The sequence below is a fragment of the Ranitomeya imitator genome, chromosome 3 (genome assembly GCF_032444005.1).
Source record: "Ranitomeya imitator isolate aRanImi1 chromosome 3, aRanImi1.pri, whole genome shotgun sequence".
In the NCBI taxonomy this organism is placed as follows: Eukaryota; Metazoa; Chordata; class Amphibia; order Anura; family Dendrobatidae; genus Ranitomeya; species Ranitomeya imitator.
The window spans coordinates 569,325,152-569,348,928 of NC_091284.1; the positions used below are offsets into that span (position 1 = coordinate 569,325,152).

Below are 23,777 nucleotides of genomic sequence, written 5' to 3' on the forward strand. Positions count from 1 at the left end.
TCTTGCTTGCTGGAAGCTCTGGGATGCAGAGGGTGTACCTCCGTGCCGTTAGTTCGGTACGGAGGGTCTTTTTGCCCCCTTTGCGTGGTTGTTTGTAGGGTTTTGTGTTGACCGCAAAGTTACCTTTCCTATCCTCGCTCTGTTCAGAAAGTCGGGCCTCACTTTGCTAAATCTATTTCATCTCTACATTTGTCTTTTCATCTTAACTCACAGTCATTATATGTGGGGGCTGCCTTTTCCTTTGGGGTATTTCTCTGAGGCAAGGTAGGCTTATTTTCTATCTTCAGGCTAGCTAGTTTCTCAGGCTGTGCCGAGTTGCATAGGGAGCGTTAGGCGCAATCCACGGCTGCCTCTAGTTGTGGTTGGAGAGGATTAGGGATTGCGGTCAGCAGAGTTTCCACGTCTCAGAGCTCGTTCTATATTTTTGGGTTATTGTCAGGTCACTGTATGTGCTCTGACTTCTATGTCCATTGTGGTACTGAATTACCAGATCATAACAGACAATACAAATATCTCGCTGAGGATCTGTTTATACCAAGGAAGATGACGGGCACAAGGGGGCATTCTTTGCGTCTGGAGGAGAGAAGGTTTTTCCACCAACATAAAAGAGGATTATTTACTGTTAGGGCAGTGAGAATCTGGAATTGCTTGCCTGAGGAGGTGGTGATGGCGAACTCAGTCGAGGGGTTCAGGAGAGGCCTGGATGTCTTCCTGGAGCAGAACAATATTGTATCATACAATTATTAGGTTCTGTAGAAGGACGTAGATCTGGGGATTTATTATGATGGAATATAGGCTGAACTGGATGGACAAATGTCTTTTTTCGGCCTTACTAACTATGTTACTATGTTATGTATGATGTGTGGTTTGTGCCAGCGAATCTCCAGCCAGGCATGGTAGTTTGTGACAATGGCCGAAATCTGGTGGCAGCTTTGGCCCTTGGCAACCTCACTCACATCCCATGTCTGGCACATGTGCTCAATTTGGTTGTGCAGAGTTTTCTGAGGGTCTATCCGGATCTTGATGCACTGCTGCACAAGGTCCGCCTAGAGTGTGCTCACTTGCGGCGTTCCAGCACGGCAAGATTGTGCATTGCAGCTCTGCAGCGCCGATTCCGCCTTCCGGAACATCGCATCATATGTGACCTACCTACCAGGTGGAATTCCACGTTACATATGATGGAGTGGTTGTGTGAGCAGCAGCAAGCAGTAATGGAGTACCAGCTGCATCAGGCGCAAAGAAGTCACAATCCGCGCCATTCAGACTTCACAACCACAGAGTGGGCCACTCTGAAGGACGTCTGCCAGGTTTTGCGTCCCTTCGATTACTCCATGGAGATGGCGAGTGCAGATGATGCACTAGTCAGCATGACTGTCCCCCTTATCTGCCAGCTTCAACAAACACTGCAATCGCTAAGGGATGATGTTGTGGAAGAGGTGGAGGATGAGGAGTCACCATTTCCATCAGCTTCTGGACAGTCAGCGCCACGTGGTTCCTCACAAAGGCGTAGGCAGGGGACACTTTGTGAGGAGGATGAGGAGTCAATGGAGAGGAAGACATCCGTCCAGAGGAGGGAGTTACACAATTGTCTAGTAGTCAGTGTGTACAGCGAGGGTGGGGTGATGAAGAGTGGGCAGAGATCACGCCTCAAGCAGGGGACAGTGTTTCTTGGCCAGTTGGCAGTCTGCAGCACATGGTTGATTTCATGCTGCAGTGCCTGAGAAACGACCGCCGCATCGACCACATTCTCAACATGGCTGATTATTGGGTGTACACCCTCCTCGATCCTCGCTACCGGGACAATGTACAAAACCTCATCACACCGTTGACCCGGGAGCGTAAAATGCGGGAGTACCAAGACACACTGGTGAATTCCATCATCTTCTCCAGTCCAACTGAGAGCAGTGCTGCTAGTGCTTTACAAAGCAGCTCAGTGCATCGAGGCAGTGGAGGAGGCTCCGCACAAAGAGGGAGCAGAAGCAGTGCCTCTGCCCAAGGCAAGCCCAGTATGGCACAACTGTGGAAAACTTTTGTGTGCCCGCCCCAAATGTCTACACCATCACCGGCGGCTCCAGTCAGCAGGAGGCAACGGTTCCGTCAGATGGTGACAGACTACATGTCTTGCCCTCTTACTGTACTCCCAGACGGCTCTTCCCCTTTCAAGTTTTGGGTCTCTAAGCTGGATACTTGGCTAGAGCTAAGCCAGTATGCATTGGAGGCGCTGGCTTGCCCTGCGGCTAGTGTCTTATCGGAATGCGTCTTTTTTGCTGCAGGTGGTGTACTAACAGACCGTGGCATGCGACTATCCTCCGATAACGTTGACCAGCTTACTTTTCTGAAAATGAACCAGGCCTGGATCTCGCAGGAATTTGCCACTCCTCTTCCTGATTAAATAATTGGGTGTCTACAGTATCCAGGTCTCCTGATGTGTTCATCTTTCTACCACCTGAACTGTAATTCCTGGGCTCCAACACCACCAGTTGAGGCTCAGAACTGCCGTCTGCACAGTCAAAACATACGACCCAGTGTTATTGGGCTTCAGTAACGTCAGCTGATCCCCAGCTGTGTAGCCGGCAATGTGTCCTGCGACCGCCACGCTGACACAACAACTGAAATTTAAGGGAACGTGTCCCCCCCCAGGCGTTTGTTACTTAAAGAGCCACCTTGTGCAGCAGTAATGCTGCACAGGGAAAAGGTAGCTCTTTTAGTTTAGCTCCTTGCACACGCAGAACTTAACACTTATAAAATGTGTCCACTGATACCGTAAAACCGTCCCGGAGGAGGGACTTTCATTCATAATGGGACGCAGCACAGCCGTCATTCCTACCCCCTTGGTGCCGTGCGCTGCCTCCTCAACGTTGTTTGAATCTGTCCTGGAGGCTGCGATGTTATGTTATCCCTTGGCCATGCACGCTTAGCGCTGCCCGTCTTCTGACATCATTTGGTGTCAAGCTGGCTGCACCTGTGCGGCCGCGCTGGCCGAGATCCCGCCTCGCAGTGTCTTCTGATTTAATCACACTGCGTGCCTGGGATCCATGGGCATGCGCAGTCACTCCTCTCTTATTGGGGTTCAGCAACGCCAGCTGCTCCCCTGCTGTGTTGCGGCAATACCTCCAGCCTGCTCCTCCTGCTGTCCCTGGGCTTCATCACCACTAGTTGCTGCTCGGAAATGCTGTCTGCACAGTCAACAGTCACTCGTCTGTTATTGGGGTTCAGCAACGCCAGCTGCTCCCCTGCTGTGTTGCGGCAATACCTCCAGCCTGCTCCTCCTGCTGTCCCTGGGCTTCAACACTGCTAGTTCCTGCCCGGAAGTGCTGTCTGCACAGTCAACAGTCGCTCCTCTGTTATTGGGGTTCAGCAACGCCAGCTGCTCCCCTGCTATGTAGCCGGCAACATGTCCTGCGACCGCCATGCTGACACAACAACTCAAATAAAAGGGAACCTGTCCCCCCCCCCCTAGGCATTTGTTACTGAAAGAGCCACCTTGTGCAGCAGTAATGCTGCACAAGGTAAAGGTAGCTCTTTTAGATTAGCTCCTTGCACACGCAGAACTTAACACTTATAAAATGTGTCCACTGATACCGTAAAACCGTCCCTGAACCCTCCTTCCGGCTTCTTCAGAATGTGCGGCGTCAGCTGATCCCTAATAGCATGCCACGGCCGTGACGCTGCACAGTCTGAAGAAGTCGGAAGGAGGGTAGTGTGAGGCGAGGATATGCACTGCGCATGCCCATGGATCCCAGGCCCGCAGTGGGATTACATTAGACTACACAGCGAGGTGGGATCACGGGCAGCGCGACCGCACAGGCACAGCCTGCCTGACACCAAGTGATGTCAAAAGACGGGCAGCGCTATCTGCGCATGACTGAGGTTGAGCATAACAGCGCCGGCTCGGTGACAGATTCCAACAACGCTGAGGATGCGCCGCACGCTGCCAAGGGGGGTAGGAATAACGTCGGTGCTGCGCCCCACCACAAAGGAAAGTCCCACCTCCGGGTCGATTTCACGGTATCAGGGGACACATTTTATAAGTGTTTAGTTCCGCATTTGCAAGGAGCATAATTAAAAGAACCACCTTTTCCTTTTGCAGCATTTGTGATGCACAATTTGGTTCTTTCAGCAACAAACGCCTGGGGGGGGTTAAAGGTTCTGTGACAAAACACTCTGGGATCGCCTTTGCTGGGGTCAAAGGACACGTGGTTTGTGCATTGAATCTGAGGCGTACAGCAGGTTTCTGAGCAGGCTGACCTCAGGTCAGATTTATTAACGTGAAAGCAACACAAAAAACAAAACATAAAAATAAATCCTAGCCTGTCCGGCACTAACTAAACAAATACGTTGCTATCTCAACAACTGGGGGGCTTCTCCCACCCAGCTAACATCACACAGATCTTTGAGCAGAGCTCTTCACTCACATTTGTCTCACACAGGCAGGCAATCTGTGTGCCCCAGGCAGACACTGGAAACACCCAGCTGGTCATCTTTTATTCCTGCAATCATTAACCCATTAGCACCCTGAAGATACTGAGTGGCCTAATTCACATAGGACAAACACCTGGGTGAGATATATCTGCCTCCAACTACCACACCAGCATGAGTCTTACATATCCCCCCCCTTGCTCAGACCACTCCGGTCGAGCAAGAACACTTTTGAAACAGTGCACTCGGGATAGGGCATCGGCGTTCCCCATCTGCACCCCAGGTCGGTGCTCCACCGTAAAAGAGTAAGCCTGCAGGGCAAGGAACCACCGGGTTACCCGACTATTACGGTCCTTGTGGAGGTGCATCCACTTGAGAGGGGCATGGTCTGTGACCAGCCTAAACTTCCTACCAGCCAGGTAATACTTGAGGGAGTCGAGAGCCCATTTAATGGCTAGGCACTCTTTTTCAACCACCGCATACCTCTGCTCATGTACATTCAGTTTCCGACTGAGATAGAGGACCGGGTGTTCGACTCCGTCCCTCACCTGGGAAAGTACAGCTCCGACACCAGTATCAGAGGCATCAGTTTGTACCACAAACTCGCTGCTGAAATCAGGAGTCACTAGTACGGGCTGAGAGCACAAAGCCCGTTTCAGGCTGTGGAAGGCCTCTTCAGCAGCTGAGGTCCATTTTACCATGACGGAACCCTTCCCCTTGGTAAGATCCGTCAAGGGAGTAGCCATGGCTGCAAAATTGGGTATGAACCGGCGATAATAGCCGGCAATCCCCAGGAAAGCCTGCACTTGTTTCTTGTACACTGGTTGTGGCCAGCCCTGAATTGCCTGTATTTTGTCGATCTGGGGTTTAACCACTCCTCGGCCAATCACGTAGCCCAAGTATCGGGCTTCTTCAAGCCCGATGTGGCATTTCTTGGGGTTTGCCGTTAAACCTGCATCTCGCAGGTCATCAATCACCGCTTGTACCTTCTGGAGATGAGTTTCCCAGTCCATGCTGTAAATTACGATGTCATCCAGGTAGGCAGAAGCGTACTGTCTGTGAGGCCTCAAGACTCGATCCATCAATCTCTGGAACGTTGCAGGAGCTCCGTGAAGTCCAAACGGCATATAGACATACTGGAACAGACCTTCCGGTGTAGCAAATGCCGTCTTCTCTCTGGCCGCCTCGGCCAGAGGAATCTGCCAGTACCCCTTTGTTAAATCCAGGGTCGTAATGTATCGGGCTTTACCAAGCCGGTCGATCAACTCATCGACCCGGGGCATATGGTACGCATCAAATTTAGAAACTGCATTCAGTTTCCTAAAGTCATTACAAAACCGGATGGAGCCATCCGGTTTAGGTATCAACACAATTGGACTGGACCAGGCGCTGTGTGACTCCTCAATGACTCCTAAGTCCAACATTGCCATCACTTCCCGGGAGACGGCTTCACGGTGGGCTTCCGGAATCCGGTAGGGCTTCACATGAACAGTGACGCCAGGCTCTGTGACAATCTCATGTTTCACCAACTTAGTCCGGCCAGGTTTTTCGGAGAAAAACTGTCGGTTCTGTAACAAAAATTGCTTAACCTCAGATTTTTGTCGTTCTGAGAGAGTCCTAGCAACCTGCACCTCTGGTACAGTAGGTGAACAAACCGGACGGGGCAAATCCGCCGTTAGGGCAGAGCGGTCTTTCCAGGATTTTATCAGATTCACATGATAAATCTGTTCCGGTTTTCTCTTACCCGGCTGGTACACTTTATAGTTCACTTCACCAACTCTTTCTCGGACCTCAAATGGGCCCTGCCATTTCGCCAGGAATTTACTATCCACCGTAGGGATTAGGACCAACACCCTATCGCCGGGTGCAAATGTACGGACCTTAGCGCCTCTATCATAACTTTGCCTCTGGGCTCCCTGGGCCTGTAACATATGGTCCCTAACAATGGGCATGACAGCGGCAATACGATCCTGCATTTGTGTTACATGGTCGATCACCGTTTTAAAGGGAGTGACTTGACCTTCCCAGGTTTCTTTTGCAACGTCCAGCAGTCCCCGGGGACGACGGGCGTACAACAGTTCAAAAGGCGAAAACCCTGTGGAAGACTGGGGAACTTCCCTAATGGCAAACAGCAAATAGGGTAACAAGTAATCCCAGTTCTTCCCATCTTTGTCTATCGCCTTCCGGAGCATCTGATTTAAGGTTTTGTTGAAGCGCTCAACCAGGCCATCTGTTTGAGGGTGATAGACAGACGTACGCAACGGGTCTATTTGTAAGAGCCTGCAGAGCTCCTTCATTACCCTCGACATAAAGGGAGTCCCCTGGTCGGTGAGTATCTGTTTTGGAATTCCCACCCGACTAAACACTTGTACCAATTCCTTGGCGATCGTCTTGGTAGCTGTGTTACGCAAAGGGACGGCTTCCGGGTAACGAGTGGCATAGTCCATGATGACGAGGATATGTTGGTGCCCACGTGCGGATCGGGGAAGGGGCCCAACCAAATCCATCCCAATTCTCTCAAAAGGGACCCCGATGATAGGAAGGGGTACCAAAGGGCTACGGAACTGAGATTTAGGGGCCGCGATTTGGCACTCTGGACAGGACTCACAATAGTTACGCACATCACAATGTATTCCAGGCCACACAAAACAATGCAATATCCTTTCTGTGGTTTTCTGTACCCCCAGATGCCCCCCCATTATATGTCAGTGGGCCAAATCCAGTACCTTCCGCCGATAAGGTTTGGGTACCACTAACCGTTGCACTGTGTCTTCCCCTTTTTTTTCTACCTGGTAGAGCAAATCATTTTCAAGAACCATATACGGGTACGCTAGCCTAGTGTCAGGTTCTACGGGTACCCCATCTATCATTTTTACATTTTTCCTAGCCGGAGTTAGGGTAGGATCTTTCATTTGCTCGCTGTGGAAGTCATCCACCTGGACTCCCAAATCTGGCAGGCAGGGTGCCGGATGGCTGTCTGCCTCCGCCTCTCGCTGAGGTTCCTCAGTTTCCTCTGTTTCCCCCGCCATGACGGAAAAGGGGTACTGAAGGTTAGATTCACCAACCTCCCCAGCAACATCTTCCTGTGGGGTCTCCTCTAGGGACTCGGGACCTCCAGATGGCATGAGAGAAGATTCACGGGTACAGCTACCGTGAAGGAGCAACTGATTCTCCCACAACTGCCAGAAATAGGGAAAATCCCTGCCCAGGATTACATCCTGTAACAATGCGGGGACGAGTCCCACTTTGTGCTGCACTGACCCATAGGGAGTAGAAATCCATATGACCGCTGTTAAGTACGAGCGGGTGTCACCATGCACACACGTCACAGAAAACTTGTCAGACGGACCAGACGGAAGTGCCACCAGACTAGCTTTCACTAGAGTCACCACACTTCCAGAGTCTAGTAATGCCACAACATTTTTCCCATCAACAGATAATTCACACAGATGTTTCACTGTATCATTTTGACCCGCATTCACACTCACTAGCTGTGTAACCAAAGACATGCGTTTTCTAGAGTTTATAGCGTCGCACTGCATGGGTTCAGCGGTAACAGGACAGTTCGCAGAAACATGACCCTTCTCATGGCAGCGGAAACACCTAACAGGTCCCCTACTGAGACCACCGTCCAATACTCTTGGTCTCGGAGTGCGAGCAGTCCCGGACTCCTCCCCCACAGTTTTAAGCGATTTTCCTTCACCCGTGGTCCCTGGAACAGTCTTACCGGTTCCACGAGGAGGAGGCACAGACCGGGGGTTGGCGGTGTCGTCGGGAAGTCCTTCTGCCACGGAATAACGCTCGACCAACTCCACAAGTTGATCCGCTGTCGTGGGATTTCCTTGGCTTACCCACCTTTTCAGCGCTGGGGTAGTACTCTCAGGTACTTGTCCAGGACAACCCGCTGGATTATTTCGGGAATTGTCAGTACCTCAGGTTGCAGCCATTTCTTTGTCAAGTAGATCAGGTCGAACATCTGAGACCGCGCCGGTTTATCTTGCTGGTATGTCCACTGATGTACCCTCTGTGCACGGACAGCCGTCGTCACACCCAGCCGGGCCAGGATCTCAGCTTTCAGCTTCTCAAAGTCCTGAGCGACCTCCGGGTCCAAATCATGGTAAGCTTTTTGGGCCTCGCCGGAGAGAAACGGGGCAATCAAATCGGCCCATCGTGCCTTCGGCCACTTCTCTCTCAATGCCGTCCGCTCAAACGTTGTCAGGTATGCCTCAACGTCATCTTCTGCAGTCAGCTTTTGCCAGTATCGACTCACATGGATCATTCTGGACTCTGCTTCCGGGTCAGCGTCAGGCATGCTCACCAGGCGCTGCGCCACCTGTTGGAGAAGTTGGCGGTCTGCAACCGTCATGTCCAGTAACTCCTTCAGCTGTGCGGCCATCAAGCGATTAGCTTCGTGCTGTGCGGCAGTGGCCTGCTGCTGTACGGCAGTGGACTGTACTAAGGCTTTCACCACGTCTTCCATGCTGTCGCCTGTGCCACGGTATGCCCGCGTTCTCCACCACAATGTGACAAAACACTCTGGGATCGCCTTTGCTGGGGTCAAAGGACACGTGGTTTGTGCATTGAATCTGAGGCGTACAGCAGGTTTCTGAGCAGGCTGACCTCAGGTCAGATTTATTAACGTGAAAGCAACACAAAAAACAAAACATAAAAATAAATCCTAGCCTGTCCGGCACTAACTAAACAAATACGTTGCTATCTCAACAACTGGGGGGCTTCTCCCACCCAGCTAACATCACACAGATCTTTGAGCAGAGCTCTTCACTCACGTTTGTCTCACGCAGGCAGGCAATCTGTGTGCCCCAGGCAGACACTGGAAACACCCAGCTGGTCATCTTTTATTCCTGCAATCATTAACCCATTAGCACCCTGAAGATACTGAGTGGCCTAATTCACATAGGACAAACACCTGGGTGAGATATATCTGCCTCCAACTACCACACCAGCATGAGTCTTACAGTTCCCTTTCAACTTGCTCAAAGTAGGCTTCGGCCTACACTCTGCTCCTCCTGCAGACCCTGGGCTCTAACACCGCCAGTTGCTAAAGCTGCCGCCAGTGCAGGCTTCAGCCTACATTCTGCTCCTCTGCTCCTCCTGCTCACCCTGGGTTCTAACACCGCCAGTTGGTGCCCGGAAGTGCTAGCTGCACAGAGAAAAAAACAGCCAATGTGTTAGTGGGGTTCAGCAATGTCAGCTGTTCCCCTGCTGTGTAGCCGGCATCGTGTCCTGCAAACGCCACGCAGACACAACAACTGAAATTAAAAGGAACCTGTCCCTCTCCCCAGGCTTTTGTATGTATAACAGCCACCTTGTACAGCATTAATGCTGCATTTTTACAAGGTGGCTCATTAAGTTATGCTCCTTGCACACGTCGAACTCAACACGTATATAATGTGTCCCCTGAGACCATTAAACTGTCCCTGAGGTGTGACTTTCCTTTGTAATGACACGCAGCAACCCCCTTGGTAGCGCTGCCCGTCTTCTGACATCGTTGGTTGGCTGGCTGCGCCTCTGTGGCCGCCCTGCCCGACACAATGCCCCTCGGTGTCTTATATATTTTGACTGCGAGGGTGTGATTGATGGGCATGAGCAGTGCATATCTTCGACTGTCACTCATCTCCTTCCGCCTTCTTCAGACTGTGCGGCTTCATGGCCGTGGCATGCGATAAGGGATCAGCTGACGCCGCACAGTCTGAAGCAGGTGTAAGGACATGAGTGAGAGGCGAATATATTTAATGTGCAAGGCCATGAATCCCAGCCCCGCAGTGTGAATAAATGAAAAGACACTGCGGGGCTGGGATTCAGAGGCATCGCGAACCGCACCGGCCGACATCAAATGATGTCAGAAGACGGGCAGCGCTAACAGCGCATGGCCAAGGGATAACACAACAGCGCAGATTCCTGTACAGCAAAAAGCAACGCTCAGGAGGCCGCGCCCAGCACCAAGGTGGGATTTTTGACAGCTGTGCTGCGTCTCATTAAGAAGGAAACTCCCGCCTCCAAGACAGTTTGACTGTATAAGGGGCTAACTTTTATACGCATTTCCTTCAGCATGTGCAAGGAACAAAATTAAAAGAGCAACCTTTGACTTGTGCAGCATTACTGCTGCAAAAGTGGCTCTTCTAGTTTGTAAAACCTGAGTGGGGGGTTTAAAGGTTCCCTTTAAAATTGGTTCAAGTAGGCTTCGGCCTACACTCTGCTCCTCCCGCAGACCCTGGGCTCTAACACCGCCAGTTGGTGCCCGGAAGTGCTGGCTGCACAGAGAAAAACACCCGCCAATGTGTCAGTGGGGTTCAGCAACGCCAGCTGTTCCCCTGCTGTGTAGCCGGCAACGTGTCCTGCAAATGCCACGCAGACACAACAGACCTAAAACTGCCTCCAGTGCAGGCTTCGGCCTACACTCTGCTCCTCTGCTCCTCCTGCTGACCCTGGGCTCTAACACCGCCAGTTGGTGCCTGGAAGTGCTAGCTGCACAGAGAAAAACACCAGCCAATGTGTTAGTGGGGTTCAGCAATGCCAGCTGTTCCCCTGCCGTATAGCCGGCAACGTGTCCTGCAAATGCCACGCAGACACAAAGCTGCCACCAGTGCAGGCTTCGGCCTACACTCTGCTCCTCTGCTCCTCCTGCTGACCCTGGGCTCTAACACCAACAGTTGGTGCCTGGAAGTGCTAGCTGCACAGAGAAAAACACCCGCCAATGTGTCAGTGGGGTTCAGCAAGGCCAGCTGTTCCCCTGTTGTGTAGCCGGCAATGTGTCCTGCAAACACCACGCAGACACAAAGCTGCCGCCAGTGCAGGCTTCGGCCTACACTCTCCTCCTCTGCTCCTCCTGCTGACCCTGGACTCTAACACCGCCAGTTGGTGCCTGGAAGTGCTAGCTGCACAGAGAAAAACACACGCCAATGTGTCAGTGAGGTTCAGCAATGCCAGCTGTTCTCCTGCTGTGTAGCCGGCAACGTGTCCTGCAAACGCCACGTAGACACAAATCTGCCGCCAGTGCAGGCTTCGGCCTACATTCTGCTCGTTTGCTCCTCCTGCTGACCCTGGGCTCTAACACCGCCAGTTGGTGCCTGGAAGTGCTAGCTGCACAGAGAAAAACACCAGCCAATGTGTCAGTGGGGTTCAGCAATGCCAGCTGTTCCCCTGCTGTGTAGCCGGCAACGTGTCCTGCAAATACCACGCAGACACAAAGCTGCCACCAGTGCAGGCTTCGGCCTACACTCTGCTCCTCTGCACCTCCTGCTGACCCTGGGATCTAACACCGCCAGTTGGTGCCTGAAAGTGCTAGCTGCACAGAGAAAAACACCCGCCAATGTGTCAGTGGGGTTCAGCAACGCCAGCTGTTCCCTTGCTGTGTAGCTGGCAACGTGTCCTGCAAACACCACGCAGACACAAAGCTGCCGCCAGTGCAGGCTTCGGCCTACACTCTGCTCCTCTGCTCCTCCTGCTGACCCTGGGCTCTAACACCACCAGTTGGTGCCTGGAAGTGCTAGCTTCACAGAGAAAAACACCCGCCAATGTGTCACTGGGGTTCAGCAAGGCCAGCTGTTCCCCTGCTCTGTAGCCAGCAACGTGTCCTGCAAACGCCACGCAGACACAAAGCTACCACCAGTGCAGGCTTCGGCCTACACTCTGCTCCTCTACTCCTCTTGCTGATCCTGGGCTCTAACACCGCTAGTTGGTGCCTGGGAGTGCTAGCTGCACACAGAAAAACACCCGCAATGCATCAGTGGGGTTCAGCAACGCCAGCTGTCGCCCTGCTGTGTAGCTAGCAACGTGTCCTGCAAACGCCACGCAGACACAAAGCTGCCACCAGTGCAGGCTTCGGCCTACACTCTGCTCCTCTGCTCCTCCTGCTGACCCTGGGCTCTAACACCGCCAGTTGGTGCCCGGACGTGCTAGCTGCACAGAGAAAAACACCAGCCAATGTGTCAGTGGGGTTCAGCAACGTCAGCTGTTTCCCTGCTGTGTAGCCGGCATCGTGTCCTGCAAATGCCACACAGACACAACAACTGAAATTAAAAGGAACCTGCCCCCCCAGGCGTTTGTATGTATAACAGCCACCTTGTACAGCAGTAATGCTGCATTTGTACAAGGTGGCTCATTAAGTTATGCTCCTTGCACACGTCGAACCCAACACGTATGCAATATGTCCCCTGAGACCATTAAACCGTCCCTGAGGTTTGACTTTCCTTTGTAATGACACGCAGCAACCCCCTTGGTAGCGCTGCCTGTCTTCTGACATCATTGGTTTGCTGGCTGCGCCTCTGCGGCTGCCCTGTCCGACACAACGCCCCTCGGTGTCTTATATATTTTGACTTCGAGGGTGTGATTGATGGGCATGAGCAGTGCATATCTTCGACTGTCACTCATCTCCTTCCGCCTTCTTCAGACTGTCCGGTCATGGCCGTGGCCTGCGATAAGGGATCAGCTGATGCCGCACAGTCTGAAGCAGATGTAAGGACATGAGTGAGAGGCGAACATATTTACTGCGCAAGGCCATGAATCCCAGCCCCGCAGTGTGAATAAATGAAAAGACACTGCGGGGCTGGGATTCATGGGCATCGCGAACCGCACCGGCCGACATCAAATGATGTCAGAAGACGGGCAGCGCTAACAGCGCATGGCCAAGGGATAACACAACAGCGCAGACTCCTGTACAGCAAAAAGTGACACTCAGGAGGCCGCGCCCAGCACCAAGGTGGGATTTTTGACATCTATGCTGCGTCTCATTAAGAAGGAAACTCCCGCCTCCAAGACAGTTTGACTGTATTAAGGGCTAACTTTTATGGGTAAGAATCTCAACGCGTTTCTGGAGACTAAGCTCCCTTAATCATGATCATGATCATGATTAAGGGAGCTTAGTCTCCAGAAACGCGTTGATATTCTTACCTGTTATGACCTGGTGGTCAGGACAATAATGGACCTGGTGGTTAAGAGCACACGGAATGACCTGATAGTTACTGACAATAAGGACGAGCTCTGGGACGTGGGAACTCTGCTGACCGCAATCTCTAAACCTATCAAACACACTAGAAATAACCGTGGATTGCGCCTAACGCTCCCTATGCAACTCGGCACAGCCTAAGAAACTAGCTAGCCCTGAAGATAGGAAAATAAAACCTACCTTGCCTCAGAGAAATTCCACAAAGGAAAAGGCAGCCCCCACATATAATGACTGAGTAAAGATGAAAATAAAAACACAGAGATGAAATAGATTTAGCAAAGTGAGGCCCGACTTACTGAACAGACCGAGGATAGGAAAGGTTACTTTGCGGTCAGCACAAAAACCTACAAAAAGACCACACAGAGGGCGCAAAAAAACCCTCCGCACCGACTCACGGTGCGGAGGCGCTCCCTCTGCGTCCCAGAGCTTCCAGCAAGCAAGACAACAAATTAAATAGCAAGCTGGACAGAAAAATAGCAAACCAAAGAAATACAAGCTGGAACTTAGCTTCTGATGGGAAGACAGGTTACAAGAACGATCCAGGAGTGAACAGACCAATACTGGAACATTGACAGGTGGCATGGAGCAAAGATCTAAGTGGAGTTAAAAAGAGCAGCAGCTAACGAATTAACCTCGTCACCTGTGAAACTCAGAAACACCCACCAGAGGAAGTCCATGGACAGAACCAGCCGAAGTACCATTCATGACCACAGGAGGGAGCCCGACAACAGAATTCACAAAACTTACCCATATGGTTCGTGCTGAAGTCTGTATCCTCTATGCTTAAAGTTTGTGAATATTTGTGGACATTCTCTTCTCGTTTTGGACTTTATACGCTTGGACACAGCTGGTCCATGTTCCTGAAGTTTGGTTTATACATCACGGGTGAGCTGGCTTGTATTTCTGCTTGATAACTCTTATACGTGGTTCATTCAGCGTGTGCAAGGAACAAAATTAAAAGAGCAACCTTTGACTTGTGCAGCATTACTGCTGCACAAGGTGGCTCTTCTAGTTTGTAACACCTGAGTGGGGGGTTTAAAGGTTCCCTTTAAAATCGGTTCAAGTAGGCTTCGGCTTACACTCTACTCCTCCTGCAGACCCTGCGCTCTAACACCGCCAGTTGGTGCCCGGAAGTGCTGGCTGCACAGAGAAAAACATCCGCCAATGTGTCAGTGGGGTTCAGCAATGCCAGCTGTTCCCCTGCTGTGTAGCTGGCAACGTGTCCTGCAAATGCCACGCAGACACAACAGACCTAAAACTGCCTCCAGTGCAGGCTTCGGCCTACCCTCTGCTCCTCTGCTCCTCCTGCTGACCCTGGGCTCTAACACTGCCAGTTGGAGCCCGGAAGTGCTAGCTGCACAGAGATAAACACCCACCAATGTGTCAGTGGGGTTCAGCAACACCAGCTGTTCCCCTGCTGTGTAGCCGGCATCGTGTCCTGCAAACGCCACACGGACACAAAGATGCCTCCAGTGCAGGCTTCAGCCTACACTCTGCTCCCCCTGCTGACCCTTTGCTCCAACACCGCTAGTTGGGGCTCTAGGAAGACAATCTTGAATAGGTCCCCATCCTGGTTTCAGTACCGTCAGCTGGTACTGGGTAGAGCCTTTGGGTTAGGTGCCTCCTTCTGGGTATCCGAGTTCCACCAACGTCAGGTGGTCCTTGGTAGTGCTTTCAGGCACGGGTATCTCCTGCTTAGCAACCGGGTTCCAGTATCGTCAGCTGGAAAGGAGAAGCTGGAAAGGAGAGGAGAGGCTGGAAAGGAGAGGAGAGGCTGGAGAGGAGAGGCTGGAAAGGAGATGAGAGGCTGGAAAGGAGAGGAGATGAGAGGCTGGTAAGGAGAGGAGAGGCTGGAAAGGAGATGAGAGGCAGGAGAGGAGAGGCTGGAAAGGAGAGGAAAGGCTGGTAAGGAGAGGAGAGGCTGGTAAGGAGAGGAGAGGCTGGAAAGGAGATGAGAGGCAGGAGAGGAGAGGCTGGAAAGGAGAGGAGATGAGAGGCTGGTAAGGAGAGGAGAGGCTGGAAAGGAGAGGAGAGGCTGGAGAGGAGAGGCTGGAAAGGAGAGGAGAGGCAGGAGAGGAGAGGCTGGAAAGGAGAGGAGAGGCTGGAGAGGAGAGGCTGGAAAGGAGAGGAGAGGCTGGAAAGGAGAGGAGAGGCTGGAGAGGAGAGGCTGGAGAGGAGAGGAGAGGCAGCAGAGGAGAGGCTGGAAAGGAGAGGAGAGGCTGGAAAGGAGAGGAGATGAGAGGCTGGTAAGGAGAGGAGAGGCTGGAAAGGAGAGGCAGGAGAGGAGAGGCTGGAAAGGAGAGGAGAGGCTGGAAAGGAGAGGAGATGAGAGGCTGCTAAGGAGAGGAGAGGCTGGAAAGGAGATGAGAGGCAGGAGAGGAGAGGCTGGAAAGGAGAGGAGAGGCTGGAAAGGAGAGGAGAGGAGAGGCTGGTAAGGAGAGGAGAGGCTGGAAAGGAGATGAGAGGCAGGAGAGGAGAGGCTGGAAAGGAGAGGAGAGGCTGGAAAGGAGAGGAGATGAGAGGCTGGTAAGGAGAGGAGAGGCTGGAAAGGAGAGGAGAGGCAGGAGAGGAGAGGCTGGAAAGGAGAGGAGAGGCTGGAAAGGAGAGGAGATGAGAGGCTGGTAAGGAGAGGAGAGGCTGGAAAGGAGATGAGAGGCAGGAGAGGAGATGCTGGAAAGAAGAGGAGAGGCTGAAAGGAGAGGAGATGAGAGGCTGGTAAGGAGAGGAGAGGCTGGAAAGGTGATGAGAGGCAGGAGAGGAGAGGCTGGAGAGGAGAGGGTGGAAAGGAGAGGAGATGAGAGGCTGGTAAGGAGAGGAGATGAGAGGCCGGTAAGGAGAGGAGAGGCTGGAAAGGAGATGAGAGGCAGGAGAGGAGAGGCTGGAAAGGAGAGGAGATGAGAGGCTGGTAAGGAGAGGAGAGGCTGGAAAGGAGATGAGAGGCAGGAGAGGAGAGGCTGGAAAGGAGAGGAGAAGCTGGAAAGGAGAGGAGAGGAGAGGCTAGTAAGGAGAGGAGAGGCTGGAAAGGAGATGAGAGGCAGGAGAGGAGAGGCTGGAATGGAGAGGAGAGGCTGGAAAGGAGAAGAGATGAGAGGCTGGTAAGGAGAGGAGAGGCTGGAAAGGAGATGAGAGGCAGGAGAGGAGAGGAGAGGCTGGAAAGGAGAGGAGATGAGAGGCTGGTAAGGAGAGGAGAGGCTGGAAAGGAGATGAGAGGCAGGAGAGGAAATGCTGGAAAGGAGAGGAGAGGCTGAAAGGAGACGAGATGAGAGGCTGGTAAGGAGTGGAGAGGCTGGAAAGGAGATGAGAGGCAGGAGAGGAGAGGCTGGAGAGGAGAGGCTGGAAAGGAGAGGAGATGAGAGGCTGGTAAGGAGAGGAGAGGCTGGAAAGGAGATGAGAGGTAGGAGAGGAGAGGCTGGAAAGGAGAGGAGAGGCTGAAAGGAGAGGAGATGAGAGGCTGGTAAGGAGAGGAGAGGCTGGAAAGGAGAGGAGAGGCTGGAAAGGAGATGAGAGGCTGGAAAGGAGAGGAGATGAGAGGCTGGTAAGGAGAGGAAATGAGAGGCTGGAGAGGAGAGGCTGGAGAGGAGAGGCTGGAAAGGAGAGGAGAGGCTGGAAAGGAGATGAGAGGCTGGAGAGGAGATGAGAGGCTGGTAAGGTGAGGAGATGAGAGGCTGGTAAGGAGAGGAGATGAGAGGCTGGTAAGGAGAGGAGAGGCTGGAAAGGAGAAGCTGGAAAGGAGAGGAGAGGCTGGAAAGGAGAGGAGAGGCTGGAGAGGAGAGGCTGGAGAGGAGAGGCTGGAGAGGAGAGGCTGGAGAGGAGAAGCTGGAAAGGAGAGGAGAGGCTGGAGAGGAGAAGCTGGAGAGGAGAGGCTGGAAAGGAGAGGAGAGGCTGGAAAGGAGAGGAGAGGCTGGAAAGGAGAGGCTGGAAAGGAGAGGAGAGGCTGGAGAGGAGAGGCTGGAAAGGAGAGGAGAGGCTGGAAAGGAGAGGAGAGGCTGGAGAGGAGAGGCTGGAAAGGAGAGGAGAGGCTGGAGAGGAGAGGCTGGAAAGGAGAGGAGAGGCTGGAATGGAGAGGAGATGAGAGGCTGGTGAGGGGAGGCTTCTGAGGAGAGGAGATGAGAGGCTGGTGAGGAGAGGACATGAGAGGCTGGTGAGGGGAGGCTGGTGAGGAGAGGACATGAGAGGCTGGTGAGTGGAGGCTGGTGAGGAGAGGACATGAGAGGCTGGTGAGGGGAGGCTGCTGAGGAGAGGACATGGGAAGCTGCTGAGAAGAGGTGATGAGAGGCTGGTGAGGGGAGGCTGCTGAGGAGAGGAGATGAGAGGCTGGTGAGGGGAGGCTGCTGAGGAGAGGAGAGGGGAGGCTGGTGATGGGAGGATGTGAGAGGCTGGTGAGAGGGGAGGCTGCTGAGGAGAGGAGATGAGAGGCTGGTCTCATGCAGTATATGGGGAGGCTGTGTGGGGCTCATGCTGTATTTAAGGGGCTGTGGGGGGTTTAAAGATATATAGGGGGTGTCAGCATACTTAATTCTGCTCAATATTAAGTGATACAATTAATATTAATTAATATTGAGTAGAATTATTTTCATGCTATTAGTTCGGCCTCCACAACAGTCATGGTCTTTCATCTGGCCCCTCAGGAAAATAAATTGCCCACCCCTGATCTAGAGACATGGAGTGAGAAGCCCACAGACATGGAGTGAGAAGCCCACAGATTAGTCCGTTCTCTCACTAAATTACCCATCCAGCTCTTCAAACTATTCTCTCTGAAACGTCCCAGCATTGCAGAGATAAACTTCCCTGTTTGCAGTCTGAGTGATGCTGCCCGTGGTTTTGTTAATATGAATCGACTGACAGGTTCCCCTTAAAAACCTGTCAGCCAAACCTTGCAACCGTGGCAGAATCAACTGACCATGTACTGTGTATGAGATCCACCAGATTCTCACATGACAACTAATGGAAAGGTTTGCTAAGGCTCCTTTCACATCAGCGATTTTCTCCGTTCATGGCAGATACTGCAGTTTTTCCGCCTCTGTCGTGTAACATATCACTTACAGGCCGGCAACTCTGCGTTCGGCCTCATTCATTCCCTATGGGACTTGCGGACATGTGCAGCACTTGAGGTGAGACAAAAAAAAAAAACACTGCTAGCAGCATTTTTTTTCCTGTTGCTGCAAGTACCGCATTTGCCGAATCGCAGCAAAACCGCAAGTGCCGCAAGTCCCATAGGGAATGAATGAGGGCAACACAGTGTTGCCATAAGTGATCCATTACGGATGCGAAAAAACTGCCGGATCTGCCGCAAATGTCAAATATCGCTGATGTGAAAGTAGCCTAAGTCACTGCCAATAGTGTCTGCATTAGTCATACTCACCAATGGGGGAGGCAGCACGAAAAGTGCCTAGGGCAGCAGAAACTCTAAATACGGCCCTGGCTGCAGGCCAAACTGAACACGGACAAATGTAACTCTTTTGTGACAGGCAGAACGGAAGGTGTAATCTTCAAACTTTTGTAGATAACAACTACAGGAATGCCTGTCACAAATAAGAATATGATGAAGAAGTAGAATATGAAGAAGAATAATAGTTGAATAAAAAGAATATGAAGAATGTAACAAAAAAAAATAATAGGTAGAAGATGAAGAAGATGAATAAGGTGAAGAAAAAGTTGATGTCAAAGATGCTGATGATGATGAAGAAGAAAGTGTGGGAGAAGTAAAACAAACGTGAAGGGCGTGGAAGTAGTGAAACATCAATATCTGACAAAATAAAATATATCTTAACATAGTCAATATCTTTGTAACTCCGAATGTCTTAAAAAAAATCAAATTCCTGCTATTCTATTTGATTGGGCTAAACCTCTATGCCTTTAATGTCTCCGCCACCTCCCCCAATACATCCTGCATTATTCTTAGTTGTTTTCCTTCATGTAGAATGAACCTACAAGGAAAGAAAGGGTTTATTTTAATTCCGATATTTTCATCCCATTGACTTGCATTGGTATCGGGTATCGGTATCGGCGATATCCGATGTTTTTTGAATATCGGCCGATCCAATCCGATACCGATACTTTCCGATATCGGAAGGTATCGCTTAACACTACCTACCAACGATCACGGCCAGGTCGTATCGCTGGTCGTGATCGTTGGTAAGTCATTTAGTGTGACTAAAGCTTTAAACTCTAGTGCCATCCATTGGAAGCAGCAATCCTAACTGTCAATATTGACTCTTTTTTGCATTCTAATCTGTAAGAATGTATTGCATAGGGTACCATGTTATTTCTATAGATTTTTCATAGTATTCAAAACACATAGAAACTTTCATTTTTATAATCTGGGTGAAATACCGTAAATAATATTCGTGTTACATTAACATACCTTAACTGATTAATTTGACGGCATTGTCTTGTAGTTTCACGTTAAAAAGTATAAAGCTAAACTTTTAGTTTTAAGTTCATCCAAAGTATTTATTTTTCCAATTTGTTTTTGTAGTCATCATGGCAATGCAATGCATTGCTGTTATAGTCGTTATAAGATATCGCATTCTAAAATAAATTTAAATTTTAAATATTCTATAAATAATGCTTTCAGAAATGGTTAGTTGAAGGCACCTTTAGCCAGTTACAATTATAGAGAAAATGTTCTAGGCAAATTGTATATAATTTTTCTCACAGCTTGCAAAAATGGAAGAATACATGGTAAGTAAAGTATACATTTAGAACAAGCTTAAGTTCAGTTTTGCACAATCTCCTCCAACAACACAAATCAATAATGACATTACTAAGTTATAAAATGCATGCTTAAATATTTAATACCAGAGTGGACATACCTATCAGGAAAAAATTTTTATGTATATTTCCAATAGAAGCTTACTTAATGTCTTATTAAATTCAGAAAACTAGACAAACATACCGTTTTTTTATAAGACACACCTGATTATAAGACGCACCCCCAAATTTGGTGAAGAAAAAGAGAAAAAAATAGTTTTTTATGTTAAATGGGGGTCTGTCTTATAATTCCAGTGTCCGTCTTACAAATCATATGTCCCTCTTCCTGGTATCTATATAACCCCCATCCTTGTGCTGGCATATGCCCCCCCTGTGCTGCTGTCAGGCACATGCCCCCCTGGTCACTATAAGCAGCCCCTGTGCTGCTGGCAGACACATGCCCCCCTGGGTCACTATATTCCCCCCTGTGCTTCTGGCAGGCACATGCCCCCCCCCCCGGGTCACTATATGCCCCCCTGTGCTGGCAGGCACATGCCCCCTGGTCACAATATGTCCACTCATGCTGCTGGCGGGGACATGCCCCCCTGTGCTGCTGGCAAACACATGCCCCCTGGGTCACTATATGCCCCCCTGTGCTGGCAGACACATGCCCCCTGGGTCATTATATGCCCCCTTGTGCTGGCAGACACATGCCCCTTGGGTCACTCTATGCCCCTCTGTACTGGCAGACACATGCCCCCCTGGGTCACTATATGCCCCCTGCGCTGGCAGGCACATGCCCCCCGGTCACAATATGCCCCCCTGTGCTGGCAGGGACATGCCCCCTGGTCACAATATGCCCCCCTGTGCTGCTGACAGGTAGAGCCCCCCTGGACACTATATGCCCCCTGTGCTGCTGGCAGACACATGCCATGCCCCCCGTACTGCTGGCAGACACATGCCCCCTGTACTGCTGGCAGACACATCCCCCCTGTGCTGCTGGCCGACACATGCCCCCTTGTGCTACTGTCAGACACATGCCCCCCTGTGCTGCTGGCAGACACGTCCCAATGTGCTGCTGACAGACACATGCCCCCCTGTGCTGGCAGACACATGCCCCCCTGTGCTGCTGTCAGAGACATGCCCCCCTGTACTGCTGGCAGACACATGCCCCCCCTGTGCTGCTGGCAGACACATGCCCCCCTGTGCTGCTGGCAGACGCATGCCCCCCCTGTGCTGCTGGCAGACCCTTGCCCCCCTGTGCTGCTGGCAGACACATGCCCCCCTGTGCTGCTGGCAGGCGCATGCCCCCTGTGCTGCTGGCATACACATGCCCCCCTGTGCTGCTGGCAGCCACATGCCCCCCTATGCTGCTGGCAGGCGCATGCCCCCTGTGCTGCTGGCATACACATGCCCCCCTGTGCTGCTGGCAGACACATGCCCCCCTGTGCTGCTGGCAGACACATGCCCCCACCTGTGCTGCTGGCAGACACATGCCCCCCTGTGCTGCTGGAAGACACATGCCCCCACCTGTGCTGCTGGCAGACACATGCCCCCCTGTGCTGCTGGCAGACACATGCCCCCCTGTGCTGCTGGCAGACACATGCCCCCCCTGTGCTGCTGGCAGACAAACGCGCCCCCTGACCTGCTGGTAGACACATGCCCCCCTGTGCTGCTGGCAGACACATGCCCCCCAGTGCTGCTGGCAGACACATGCCCCCCCTGTGCTGCTGGCAGACACACGCGCCCCCTGAACTGCTGGTAGACACATGCCCCCCTGTGCTGCTGGCAGACACATGCCCCCCTGTGCTGCTGGCAGGCACATGATAAAATAGCAAATACTTAACTCACCTTCTGATGATGGCTCCGTGCTCACAGCTCCTCGGTTGTGCTTCCTGTTTCCCAGGCATCGGATCATGTGACCTGGGCACACAGTGATGTTATCACTGTGCTGTGCCGATCACATGATTGGATGTCAGCACAGACACAGGAAGAGCAACCGAGGAGCTGTGAGCACAGAGCCATCATCAGAAGGTGAGTTAAGTGTTTGTTATTTTATCATGTGCCTGCCAGCAGCACAGGGGGGCATGTGTCTGCCAGCAGCACAGGGGGGCATGTGCCTGCCAGCAGCACAGGGGCGGCATGTGCCTGCCAGCAGCACAGGGGGGGCATGTGCCTGCCAGCCGCACAGGGGCAGCATGTGCCTGCCAGCAACACAGGGGGGGCATGTGCCTGCTAGTAGCACAGGGGGCATATAAGAGTGGAGTCATATCCATGATGGGAGGGGGGAGTGCAGGCACATGTCATATTCGCTGCTTCCTGTGAATCGACTCACGCAGCTTCAGCACCGAGGTGATGGACAGTGGGTGCAGTGAATATTACATGAGGCTAATGAGTGGGAGCACAGGACCTCCTGCTGTCTCTGCAGCCTGCAGCAAGCCCACTCCAGCCCCCTCCTCCACAGCACAGCACAGCACACAGATTCGGATTATAAGATGCACCCCCCACTTTCCCCCAAAATTGAGGGGGAACAAAAGTGCGTCTTATAATCTGAAAAATACGGTAACTATCTGAAATAGGCCAAAAGGGAATTCTTTGGTTTTTTTAAATTAATGGAGCCACATGTACAGTATGTGATTAATGTGTATGTGCATCTTTTGGCTTATAACCTAAATTTTGGACTCAGGTGATTAGAGTCTGAGAGTTTGCTTAGAGACCCAATTTGGGTTCATAAATCCTAATTCGACTACATATACCCAATTGAATTACCACGGACAGTGTCAGTTAAAAGTATATAATAATTCTACTTTTAGAGTTAAAACTAGTAGTCCTATTCAATCAGTTTATTCAATAAACTCTCAAAAGAATTACTGCTTTGTGAACAAGTTTTGTTTTTCAAAAAAGACAAAAGAAAATTATGAATATAACATTGCCACTTTATTTATCAAGCTGTTATTTGTCATTGAAGTTTAAGATCAATAACATGACAAGTATTATACAAAACAAACATAAATCATCAAGACGGAATTAATTGGAGCTACTGACAGCTCTATTTTTCTTATGAAGGCAAAATAAAAATATTCTGAAACTGGCTCACTGTATTAATTGCTATCTATTTTAGCATTTCATGCAGGACATTAGCATATACTGGACTTGACTGCAATGATTACTATTTCTTTGTTGCCAAATGGAGTAAGGACAGTACTGTTGTAGGATAATTAAAATATCTTGGGGAAATTCATTAAGACTCTCGTAGTACACGCCAGTCTCAATGAAGGGTTCACTATAGTAAAATGCGTCATATTTATAAAACGGGTTGTACACAAACCAAGTACATTTTAATCAATGAATCTTGAAATAAGAATAAATTCCACATTTGAATTTGTTAAATAAAAATGTTCCTATGATGAGGTAATCCTATAAATGTGCCCCTGCTGTGCACTGTGTAATGGATGTCTCACCATGCAGGAGCATTATTGGCACATACCACAGCTCAGTTCAGTTATGTACATTTTTGCCTAGGGCATTAGATCAATGTCTGATTCATTCTCTTTTTCAGCATATTGCATGATCTGTCCTTTTTTTTCTTTGCATGTGCTCTCCTCCCAATTGGCACAGGTGATTTTAATTAGCAGGAGACTTCATTTCTGCTCTCACTGGAGAGTCTGGGGAAGCTGAAGTGCAATACTTGTTTCATTTG

General features: G+C 51.0%; 1 long non-coding RNA gene across 1 annotated transcript in view; it reads right to left on the bottom strand.

Moving 5' to 3' along the window:
• Positions 1 to 21,947, bottom strand: part of LOC138672210 (uncharacterized) — a 150,771-nt gene extending 128,824 nt beyond the window's left edge. The window contains exon 1 of the long non-coding RNA XR_011319641.1: positions 21,929 to 21,947. This is a non-coding gene — a long non-coding RNA (uncharacterized lncRNA). The remainder of the gene's footprint in view (positions 1 to 21,928) is intronic.
• Between the last annotated feature and the right edge of the window lie 1,830 nt (positions 21,948 to 23,777).